This window comes from Vombatus ursinus, unplaced genomic scaffold (genome assembly GCF_900497805.2).
Source record: "Vombatus ursinus unplaced genomic scaffold, bare-nosed wombat genome assembly UNPS02014791.1, whole genome shotgun sequence".
Classification (NCBI taxonomy): Eukaryota; Metazoa; Chordata; class Mammalia; order Diprotodontia; family Vombatidae; genus Vombatus; species Vombatus ursinus.
Window position 1 is genome coordinate 7,100,764 of NW_020954569.1, and position 13,084 is coordinate 7,113,847.

Sequence of the window (13,084 nt, forward strand, 5' to 3'; positions counted from 1 at the left end):
GATCCCTATTTTTCTTCAAGGCAGAACTCAAATATTTCAATCTATGTTATTCCTTTTCCAGTTCCTCCTATTATTATTGCCTATTCCACTAACCCCAAAACATCTTTTTGATTTTTCTATATTTTGTTTATATTTATATGTGAACATAATTATACATACACACATATATATGCATACAAACACACACACACACACATATATGTATATGTATATGTGTGTGTGTTTGCTTGTCTTTTACGACCTCAAGCCCAATAGCAGGTAAGCACCTTGAAGAAAGGACCTATTTTGATTTTTGCTTTCCTGATGCCATGAATAGGATAGGTATTTAATATTTTTCATGGAATGAATCAATTAATTTCAGCAATTGCATAACAATTAATTCTTCTAAGAGAAATATATTTTAGGGCATGACAAGCCAGTATTCCTACCTTTCTTGTCATTAACTGGCTGGAATGTCAATCAGCATGAATCTAGTCAGTGGTACTTTAAAAGTAACTAAAATAATTAATATCTGCTTATTTTGATACCGAAATTATTGTAAATGTTAGCCAGTATATTTTATTTTTTGCTTTTGATGCTTTAGTGAAGAAGCTCCACCCCCTAAACCCACTAATCTACAGGAGGGCCAAATTATTGAGTGCAATGGTTTTTAGTTTTTAAAAATCAGTTTTATGAAAGATGCTACATCTGTTGCTTTGGTTTCATGCATAGCGAAAAACTGATGTTGCATAAGTTCTGTGTATGTGGGCCATTATTTGGAATTCTTCAGGCACTGTGAAGTAAAGTCAAGAAACTTTGCTGAGATCTTATCTTCTGGTAGTTGAGGTGATGGTTCTCTCACCACCTGCTTGAGCTGCTGAAATTGTGTACCCCAGGAAACATAGGGGAAACAAAGGAATGCCAGTTCCATCATTGTGAGGCCCAGGCTCCAAATGTCAGATTTCATGTTGTACCCCTTCTGGTTAAGTTCTGGGTTTATTCTTTAAGGCACAATTGTAGAATTTGCATCCTGCATCCACAGTTTTGTCCAAGAGTCCACAAGGTAACCACAAATCTTCATTTAGCCCAGTATATTGATCAGCAGATTAGATGGCTTGATAACTCGATGAATGACAGTAAATTTATTGTGTAAATGTTCTAGGGCTTTTATAGATGTCCTCTGGGATTATTAGGCCCTTATCAATGACTTCTTTGTAGAACTTGTCCAGTGAGGTATCCATGAGGTCCATACAGATCCACATATCACACTCCTGCAAGAGCAAAGCATAAAAGGCGACCATGAAAGTACAAACCAGTGTCCTAATGGAGATATCTAGGTCCATCAATAGCCTCTTTTGTTCCTGGCTATTCACAATAGCTCAAGTTGGCTTCGCTGCCATGATATGACCAGAAAGCATGTGTCACATCTTCTCCACCATTCCATATGCACCTCATCCCATTTCTGCTATAGGTTCCAGGTCATCAGGCTTCACTTCAAAATTATTATCTCCAATTGAGATGCAAGCCTTGGAATCTAAATCCTGAGGAGGAATTAAAATGGGCTGAGGTTGTTCAAATGCTTCTTTTGGAATCTTCAGCCCAGGATTCTACTTCCTGTCTTTTGATTGATACCTTTCCCCCTTTCTTTTGATGGGGGAGGGGAGCAGAAAAGACTTTGCCTTGCCTTTCTTCTGTAGCTAGTCTGCGATAAAGTTTCAAGCGACAGACACACAGTCTCCATGTAAGTGAAGTTTTTCTTGATTGATGAAGCAGATGATCTTTCAGGAAATCAAAGTGGAACTGCACAATTTGCAAAACAGATAGGAAAGTGATTTTTTTCCCCAAATGCAATGGGTAAGGCTGTGCTGTAGCTACATGATGGGCCAGGGATGACAGCCCCAGTATATTTCATAATGAGAGAATAGAGTCTTCTCCTGCTAAACATGTTTAGATGATCTACAACTATTTCTTGCATGTGGTCCTGAATCACTCTACCAAATCAGACAACTTCAGTTAGAAAGCATTTCTTTTATTGTTCTATACCATGCCTCTATCTTTAAATCTGTTTTCTGTTTATCTCAAATTACTATGTTTTTGTTTGGTTTAGTGGCATTTCACCAGTTGCATATCAAGAACATTTTTAGTTTTCATTTTAACAAGATGTTGCATTCCAAATTTTTCACCCTCCCTCCCCTTCCCTCTTCTGAAAATGGTAGGCAGTTGGATATACTTTATGCATGTGCTATCATGTAAAACATATGTCCATATTTGTCACAGTTGTAGAAGAAGAAACAGATCAAAAGAAAAAAAACCTGAGAAAGAATAAAGTAAGTGAAAAAAGAAGCTTCAATCTGCAGTCAGAGTCTATTAGTTCTTCATCTGGATGTGGATAGCATTTTCCTTCATGAGCCCTTTGTACCTGTCTTGGATCATTATGTTGCTAAGAAGAGCTGAGTAATTCATAGCTGATCATCATATAATGTTGCTGACACTGTGTACAATATATTCCTGCTTCTGCTCATTTCACTTTGCCTTAATTCATACATATCATTCTAGGGTTTTTTTTTTCCTAAAATCTGCGGGTTAATCATTTCTTATTGCACAATAGTATTCAATTATATTCACATAACACAGCTTGTTCAGGCATTCCCCAAATGATGGATATCCCCACAATTTCCAATATTTTGTCACCATAAATAGGGTTGCTATAAACATTTTTGCACATGTAGGTTCTTTTCCCTTTTTATGATCTCTTTGGGATACAGACCTAGTAGTGGTATTGCTGGATCAAAGGATATGCACAGTTTGGTTGCCCTTTCGTCATAGTTCCAAATTGCTCTCTAGAATGGCCAGATCACTTAACATCTCCACCAACAATGCATCAGTGTCCCAGTTTTACCACATACTCTCCAGAATTTATTGTTTTCATTTTTTTTCATATTAGCCAGTCTGATAGGTATGAGGAAGTATCTCAGAGTTGTTTTAATCCACATTTCTTTAATCAAAAGTCATTTTGAGTACTTCTTCATATGGGTATAGATCTTTGATTTCTTCATTTGAAAACTGCTTGTTCCTATCCTTTGACCATTTCTCAATTGTGGAATGGCTTGTATTCTCATAAGTTTGACTCACTTCCCTATATATTTAAGAAATGAGGACTTTGTCAGAGACACTTGCTGTAAAGATGGTTTCCCAGTTTTTTGCTTCTAATCTTGGTTGCTTTAGTTTTGTTTGTACCAAAGCTTTTTTTTAAATTTTAATGTAATCAAAATTGTCTATTCTATATTTTGTACTGTTCTCTATATCTTATTTGGTCATGAATTCTTCCCCTCCCCATAGATCTGGCAGGTAGACTATACATTACTTTTCTAAATTGATGGCTTCGCTGTCTTTTAGCAAGATATAGTTTTCTTCCTTATCTCTTTTCATTAGGTCATGTTTGCTTTTACTTTGTCTAAGAGCAGGATTCTACTCCTACTTTTTTATTTTAATTCATGTGAAGTATAGTAGATTCTACTCCAGTCCCTTACCCTTATTCTGTGTATGTCTCTCTGCTTCAAATATGTTTCTTGTAAACAACATATTGTGGGATTCTGATTTTTGATCTATTCTGCTATCTGCTTCTGTTGTATGGGAGATTACATCCCATTCACATTCACAGTTAGGATTACTACCTGTGTATTTCACTCCATCCTATTCTTCCTCATATTTGTTCTCTCTCTCATTTCACCCTCTCCTTCCTCAACAGTGTTGTGCTTCTCTCTACTGCCTCCCATGGTCTGCCCTCTCTTCTATCAGTGCCCCACCCCCACCCTACCCCCCACTTTACTTAATCTCCTTCCCTCCTACTTTGCTGTTGGGTAAGATAGATTTCTATGTTCAAATTATTGTAAATATTATTCCTTCTTTGAGCCAATACTGATAAGAGTAGGGTTCAAGCAATGCCCATCCTCTACTCTCCCAACTTACTCTCCATTGTAATAGGTCTTTCTTGCCTCTTTATGTAAGATAATTTACCCCATTATACCTTTCCCTTCCTTCTACACTCAATGTACTCCTCTTTCTCATTCATTAATTTTTAATGTTATTCCCTCAAATTCACCTTATACCCATACCTCTGTCTATGTATATTACTTTTAGTTGTACTGTTAGTGATAATTTTTTTTTCTGAAGAATTATAAGTATCATCTTCCCATGTAGAGATATAAACAGTTGAGCTCTATTGAATCCCTTATGTTTTCTTTTCCATTTTTACCTATTTATGCTTTTTTTAGGTCTTGGTAATGGAGGTCAAATTTTTGGTTTAGTTCTGGTCTCCTTATGAAGGCTTGAAGTCCTTCTATTTTGCTGAATGACCATTTTTTCCCTTGATGTATTATGCTTAATTTTGCTTGGCAGGTGATTCTTGGTTGTAGTCCTAGTTCCTTTGCCCTCTGGAACATCATGTTCCATGACCCCGATTCTTTAATGTTGCAGGTGCCAAGTTCTGTGTGATCCTGATTGTAACTCCCTAATATTTGAATTGTTTCTTTCTTCCCACTTGTAGTATTTTTTCCTTGACCTGATAGTTCTGAAATTTTTGCTATAATATTCCTTGGGCTTTTACTTTTGGGATCTCTTTCTTGAGGTGATGCTAGATTTTCAATGCCTATTTTGCCCTCTGTTTCCAAGACATCAGAGAAGTTTCTTTTATAATTTCATGATAGTTGCTGTCTCAGTCTACATATAGCTACAAATTAGAATCCTGAGGCTTGGTCAATTAACATGTGCAAAAGCCTATCCACAAGCACAGACAAAAGGTGCCTCAACAGTTAGTGCACTCAAATTTTCAAGAACATTTAAATATAAGGGAACTTTTTTTGAAAGGTACTATCCTCAAAAGTAAAGCATTTTCACTCTCTATGTAGGAACAATATAGATTCAAAATATATTGCCACAGAAAACTCATCCTATGAGCCTTACATGGATACTGCTGATTACAATGGCTTGGAGAACTCTAACATAGATAAGAGGGGGAAAACAAAACAAAACTAAACTAAACAAAAAAAAACAACAACAACTCTAAAGTCCTGGAAGAACTCGTTCTTTCCCTAGAACTCTTCAAACATATAATGGCAGCACTCTGCCTTCACACTAGATTTCACCAGAAAAAAAATAGCAAGCTAGAATTAAAAGCTAGAATTAATCTCTCCAATAATGCATATTTTTCTTTTTTCCACTATTTTATTAATGTATTTTGCTTTATCAACAATCATTTCCATAAGCTTTTGAATTTTAAATTTTTCTCCCCCTTCATGACCACGATGGCATGCAATCTGAACATATATATCACACATACATAAACATTCCTATTAAACATATTTTCACATTATTGATGTTGTAAGAATAAGGATCAATAATAATGCATATCTTTCAATAAATCTAATTAAAGTATATTTGATGTTTCAGTTGGGTTTGCTTTTTCCTTTTTGTGCCAATTAAGGCAACACCAATAAACTTTTCAGAGAGTATTAGAGTCACACGTTAGAGAATATAAGCTGCTAAATGTTGGGGAATGAATAGGAGAGACTGCTTACCTTTCTAACACTTAAAGTTAACCCCAGGAATCTAGAACAGATGGATAGGTATAAATACATATGGTATTATGTATAAATACGTATTTTTAGGTAGCAAAGAAGATGAATTAGAAATATTAATGGAAGGAAACAAAATTTGACACTTGGTCAGATGATGCCAGTGACTAAAATATTGCTCTGAAAAGTTATATATTATTAGGACCAGGAGAGGAAAATGGAGTAATAGATACGTATTGGGCCCAGGGTGGGGGAAGAATTATCAAGAAAATTTACTCATGGGATAAAATCTAAGAATGAGGAAAAGGAAGCCTGTTGAAGAACATTTAGGCCAAAATCAACTGAAGCAGAAAAAAAAAAGATACTTTCATCAGAACACACGATTAGAATGCCTGGCATTGTGACATAATAGATGCCATACTGAACCTAGAGTTAGGAAGACATAGGTTAGAGTCTTGCCTCAGACACTTGTTGCTGTGTCCCTTGGCAAGGCATTTAATCATTCCAAGTCCCTGTTTCCACATATAAAAATGGTAATATTAATAATAGAACTTATGGTATAGGATTGTTTTGAGAATCAAATGACATAATGTATAACAACGATAACAGGTATATAATGCTTTAAAGTTTGTGAAACACTTTATGAATTTTATCTTTTTGTTTTCATATCCAACCTGGGAGGTAGGTACCATTATTATCCCCATTTTGCAAATGAGAAATTGAGGTATGCAGAAGTTAAACAACTTGCCCACGGTCACATAGTAAGAATTTGAGGCTGAATTTTAGCTCAGGTCTTCCTGACTGTAGGTCCAATGTACTATCCACTATGTCACCAAAGTTTTGAGTTATTTTGCATTCAAAACACTTTTCAATAAAAAAGAAGCATAAAGATATCAATTATTGTTAATACTTTGGGACATCTAGGTAGGAAATTAGGTAGAGCACTTGATTTAAAATCAGGAATATGCATCTTCATGATTTCAAATTTGGCCTCAGACCCTTACTAGCTGTGTGATTTGGGCAAGTCACTTAGCCCTGTTAACCAGTTTCCACATCTGTAAATTGAGCTTGAGAAAGAAATGGCAAAGCACTCTAGCTTCTTTGCCAAGAAAACATCAAATGAGGTCACAGAGTCAGACATGATTGAGGAAACACAAAGATAAATTATTAAGGCCTGGGAAAAAAGAAAAATGGTGGTTTCAGAAATGTACAACAAGCATGACATGTTTGCATTATAGAAAAAAAAATGGTGGGAAACTTCAATTATCCCATCAGCTGTTGGAAGTTAATCTCTGCCTGGGCAAAACAAACTTATTTCTTGACTTAATTTAATTACAATATTATTTTAAAGCATTCAGGGAAATCCATGAAGTCAATTATAATTCCCGTTTCAGTTTTCATCCAGAAGAAAATAACTTATTGCTAGGGTGGAAATTGTCTTCCCTGGTTGAAGTTTAGCATTCTGGAGTTTATGGTAAAGAGGACTACAACCAGCTAGAGTATATATATGTGTGTGTGCATACACACACACACACATACACATACATATACACACATATACATATACATATATACATATATACATGTATATATACACATATATGTGTATATATGTGTGTGTATGTGTAGAGATTGATATGTATGTTTATTTCATATATATATGTATCTTTTATTTCTATATCTTTCATTTTAGAAGAAAAGATTTCAAAGAAATAAGAGAAATTTAAGAAAAAAACTATAGAAGTCAGAATAGGAGATTGGGAAGCTATGAAGAATCAAATTCTGAAGACACAGTGAGAAAAAGTTCTGACGAGGAAGAAAAACAGGGCATTGTACAAAACAACTCATATGATTGTACAGGACATTCACCAACCAACTTAAATATTGAAAAGATCTATACAGGAGAGAAATAAGAGCACCCAACAAAGGATGGATACAAAAGGACTGTATAACTTTTCAAGACCATTGAGAAGTATGGTATTTTAAAGAAAACAATGAGCTGCACTTAAATAAAAGGAAAACAAAAACATTTTTTCAATAGACTAGGGCAGAAGAGGAGGGTTAAAGAAGGGATATAACTATGGTTTAAGTTGGATGGGATAATAAAAACAGCAAATTGAGAGAAGTTGTTTCTGTTCAATTCCAATTTTCTTTCTATTTTCTATACCAAGGAAAATTATTTCTGTACTAAAAAAAAATGAATATAGAGAGTCAATATTCAGACTATGTAGGTTAATAATAAGAACACCTCACTGAACTTGATGAGTTCATGTAATCAGGCACAGTTGATTTATTCCCTGGAATATAGAATGTTGTCTACACTTGCTATCTTCACTTCTTCACCTCCTACTCATTTCTCAATCCTATGCAGTCTGGCTTTTGGCTCTACTACTTAATAGAAACCTTCTTTGCAGGGTTAGCTGAGAAATTCAATAGTCTTTTCATACTCTCTAAGAGGTGGGAGTAGTTAACAGTTTCAAAGGCTTTAAAGATGTACAGGCAAAGCTCTATCTCCTCCTTGGGCTTTCATGGCATTTAACTCTTCCGCATATCTAACGATTCCCCCTCAGCTTCCCCAGCATATTAACAATCTTGATTATGCCTTAAAACCTAAATCACTCTGATTTTCAGTGATTGGCCAATTATACTTGCTCATTGTTTGGGTTTTGATGGCTTAGAGTGTAAATAGCAAATGTTTTTTTGTTGTGGCCAGAAATTCTTATGGTCTTTCTCTCCTAGACTGATTCTTTTATGTAGGCAAACTAGGCCAATTTTTGCCTCAATTCTTACCTAGTCTTTAACATTGAATGGGTGTTGCCTCAAACAATCTGACACTTGGGAAAGACTTTAGTTTAAAAAGACCAAAATCTCCCACTGCATCTGGGGCCCTTTGACAGTTGTCTTGACCTGTGTCTTGGCACTGGACTCCAATGACTCTGGAGGAGAAATTGAGGCTGATGACTTTGCATAGCTCTGCCTTACTTAGATCTAATTCACTTGCAAATTAGCACATCACCCTCTGGATGTAATTGGTCCTCTTCAAGAACTAAGGACAAACAACAACAAACAACAACATCACATTCCCAATCCATGACTTGTCTTTTTATGTGGGTGTTCCTCAGGGACCTGTCCTAACCTCTTTTTGCTACACTCTGTCTCATGTTTATTTCTTTAGTTCCTATGGTACAAATAGTACATGTATAAATGACTATAAAAAGAGGAACTATCACAAAGTGGGTATGGAGGTGACCCAAGAGATAGAAAGTGTTGGGTCCAAATCACTTAACCTCTTTGTATGTCTGGTAAAACATTTCTAAAATGAATTGTTGAACTTGATGGTGTCCCTCCCAAATCTAAATCTAGGATCCCATGAACTTGCTTATATCTTTCATTAAGTACACGTTGATTCAGTACCTATTATATGCAAGATACTATTTCTGGCTTTAATGTATTATGCATATTCAACAAAGAATTGTGTCATCCACTTCATAAAATTAGGGAATATTTGGGCTTGAAGAAGTCTTAAAAATCATCTAGTGCAATTGTTTTGTTTTCCTTGAGGAGGAATCAAAAGTAATTAACTTGCACAGGAACACACTACTATTTGCTGACAGAGATAAGACCAGAACCCTGGTCTCCTAGTTCTCAGACAAAAACCCTAACAAGATTGTACACTATACCACCTTTCAACAAACTATATAAATAAAGGCAGGCCATCTCTCCACCATTTGGGGACACTCTAGGCAAAATCTGCATGGGGACATGGCGCAAATGACTGAAGTTCAAAGAGAACTAAGCTTTACTGCTGACTGAGGACCTTATCTCTAGTATAACAGGTTACCTTAATTAAAATGTTTTTACAAAGGTTAACTTTTGAACTGACTAGAATACCAAACAATATAGTGCTCTAAGTATTCTGGATTTCCAAGAGATTCTGTTGATTACTTTCATCTCAAAAGATCCTCTAATTCTCATTGTACACCTGAGACCATTAGATTGGTATTTGAATTTGTAGAACTATTCATTTGCCATTGATTGTGAATGCAGAAACATCAATGATAAATAATCATTCAAATTAAGATATGAGTATATTCTTGACACTAATCATTACAGAATTGCTAAACAAATAGGCAAAATGCCAATATTACATCAATATACAGAATAGCTATTCTTTTTTTATCTACCTAAAACTTTATGGGTGATAGACATATTTTAATATTTGAAAACTATTTAAATCTGATATAAGGGGGAAAATTGCATTTCTTCAACATAGACTATTCTTATAATATCATGAGGAATTTTATGTTTTGTTAGGTAGTACCATGTTATAGATTATGATTTGGTGTCAAGAAAACTCAGGTACATGCCCAGTCTCTGACATAATTACTGAGTATGGGAGTTTGGAAAATCATTAACTGTATTAAGCCTCAGTTTCCTCTTCTGTGAAATAGAAACAAAATGTTCATATAACCTACCTCATAGGGTTATATCACTCAAAAGAGATAATAATGTATGGAATGTGCTTTGTGATGCAAATGGGGGCATATTAATAAATAGTTAACCAGTGGCTCTCCATGGCAGGAAAATGTATGTGTGACACACTTTTAAATTTAATATTCATTATGGATATTTTCTCCATCACTTTCTTAAGTCTAGGCAAATAACAAAACAATAAATGAATCCTGAGGCAGAGCCAAGATGGTGGAGTAAAGGCAGAAACATGCCTGACCCAAACCATCCAAATACCTTTAAAAATGATTCTAAACCAACTCTAGGGCAGAAGAAACCCTAAAAAGAAGGAGTGAAACAAATTTCCAGCCCAAGACAACTTGGAAGGTTGGCAGGAAAGGTCTGGTGCACCAGGGTGAGAAAGGAATGTAATCCAGCCAGGTCACACCAGCACAGCCCTGGCACCATCAAACCCAGAGAGGCCTCAGGCTGACTGAATCAGTGGCATCAGTGGTGGTTTCCAGAACTCTCAGCCCACAGATACCAAAGGCAACTTGGAAGGTCAGCAGGAAGAGTCTGCTTCATCTAGGTGAGAGTGGAGAGACCAGTGCAGGGAGCACCAGTACAGCCCCAGCGAAACAGAAGCAGGCCTTGAGAGTGACTAAATCAACAGCACCAGCAGCAGTGGCTACTTCCAGAGCTCTCAGCCCACAGACAATAAGGAGGTCAAACAACTGGTCAGAAGGAGATAATCCAGGGTCTTTTTGGCAAGCATTGAGGCAGGTCTCTGGTGCTATGCCCATACTCAGATTCTGTTTGCAGTCCTGGCTGGCTGTCCCAGAGCAAGGAGGAACACAAGCACAGCAGAGCTTGGGGACCCAGTAGAGGGGGTAAATTGCCTCACAGTTCCAGGATAGAAAAGAATGCTTGTGGTTGCTCACAGAACAGAACACAAGCCAGGAGAGTAGTATACACCTCTCCTTAGATCATACCACTATGAAAGAAATGAAAACTTACAGGTCCTTAGAAGTATTTTTGAAAAGAGTTGTGCAAAACCCCTGTACTGTTGTACTATAAGAAATGATGAGCAATATGCTCTCAGAAAAACCTGGAAAGACTTTCATGGGTTCACACAAAGTGAAATGTACTGTGTACAAAGTAACAGCATTACTTTAAGATGATCAGCTGTAAATGACTTTAACTATTCTTAGCAATACAACAATCCAAGATAACTCTAAAGGATTTATGATGAAAAATGCTATCAAGCCCCAGAGAAAGAACTGATGGTATCTAAATATAGATTGAAGCATACTTTTTTTTTACTTTCTTTATTTTTCTTAAGTTTTTTTTGTCTATGTGTTCTTTCGCAACATGACTATTAAGACTATGCTTTGTGTGACTACATATGTATAATGTATATTAAAATGTTTGCCTTCTCAATGGGGGGAGGGAGCAAGGGAGTTAATATGGAACTCAAAATTTTATGGAAATATTAAAAATTATTTTTACATGTAACTGGATGAAATAAAAATTTAAAAAAACAGTAAATGAACCTTATTTGTAAAAATTTTCAATAAATAATCAACTTTCCTGGTAGAAGCAGGGTTCAATATACATCTGCTTTTAAACCACCCTAATTTATTTTCAAACCCACTCATCATAGTGATAGTAACTATTCCAAAATTTCTTATTCCTTCTCAAAACTCTCATGGCAACCCTTGGTCCCTTTCTAAGCTGAGACTTTATTTTATACTTCATGGGGAAAAAAAAATGAGGACATTAACTGAGAGCTCCTTTTTCTCCTCACTTTCTTATTTCACATCACTCAGGCATCTTCTTGCATTGTATCTTAATTCACCTATATCCTGAATGAAGAAGTGGCCTTCTCCTCACAAAGGCCAATTCCTCTGCATGAACCATTTATTCCATCTCCAACTATTTTCTCTAGAATACTTCCTTCTTGTCTCCACTGTCTCTCTAATCTTCAATTTCTCCTTGCCCACTCTTTCCTTCTCTGATGCCTACAAATATTCCCCTATCTCCCCTATCCTAACAATACTCTCATTTGTTCTGACCCTCCCTACTAGTTTCCATTTTATATTTCTCTTCTTAGTTAAACTCCTTGAGAAAGCAATTTATACTAGATGTGTCCATATCCTCTACAGTTACTCATTATCAAACATTCTTTATTCTGGCTTCTGACCTCATCACTCCACTAAATTTTCTTTCCTTAATTACCAATGGTCTTTTACTTGCCAAGTCAATTTACTTTTTCTCAATCCTTATCCAAACTGTCAATCACCTTCTGCGTGTAGATAACATCTGTTCACTAGGTTTTCATGACATTATTCTGTCCTGGTTTTTCTCTGATCTGTCTGAATATCTGTCTAAATCTTTTTCCTCAGTTTTCTTTAACCAGGAGTGTTTTCAAGTCTCTGTCCTGGAACCTGTTCTCTTCTCCCAGCATTATATTACACACACACACACACACGCATGCACTCACGCACATATATGTGTATATATATATATTTTTTTATGTATATTTAGGTGATAACATTGCTTACACATGTTTAATTATCATATCTTTGCTAAAGATGTCTAGATTCATATATGCAACCCTAGCCTTTATCTTGAACACCAATATTAAGCTTCTACTGATTTTGGAAATGTGGAAATGTATGCCCTGCAGGCAGCTCATACTCCACATGGCTAAACGGAAGTCATTATCCTTCCTTGAAACCTTCAGCTTTTCCAAATTTCTTGTGATAATTAAGGGCATAACAATCCTTCCGGTCATGTACACTTGAAACTTTGGTGTGATCCTCAACTCTTAACACTTGATATGATGTCAAATATTTTCATTTCTAGTTTATAACATCTCTCATATATATTGCCTTCTTTTCATTCACATATCTGTTCTCTAACACGCCCAGTACAAGACTTCACCCATCACCTAAATTGTCACAATATCTTTGTAATTGTTCTAGCAGTAGTGTCTATCCCCACTCTAATCTATCCCCCACTCAGTTGTCAAACTGATTTTCCTGATGCGCAGAGTCATTGCCATACTAAATAAACTCTCC

General features: G+C 35.9%; 1 pseudogene; it reads right to left on the reverse strand.

The window, feature by feature from the left end:
• Positions 1–649: 649 nt before the first annotated feature.
• The window catches only part of LOC114048077, a 121,821-nt pseudogene continuing 109,386 nt past the window's right edge, over positions 650–13,084 (reverse strand).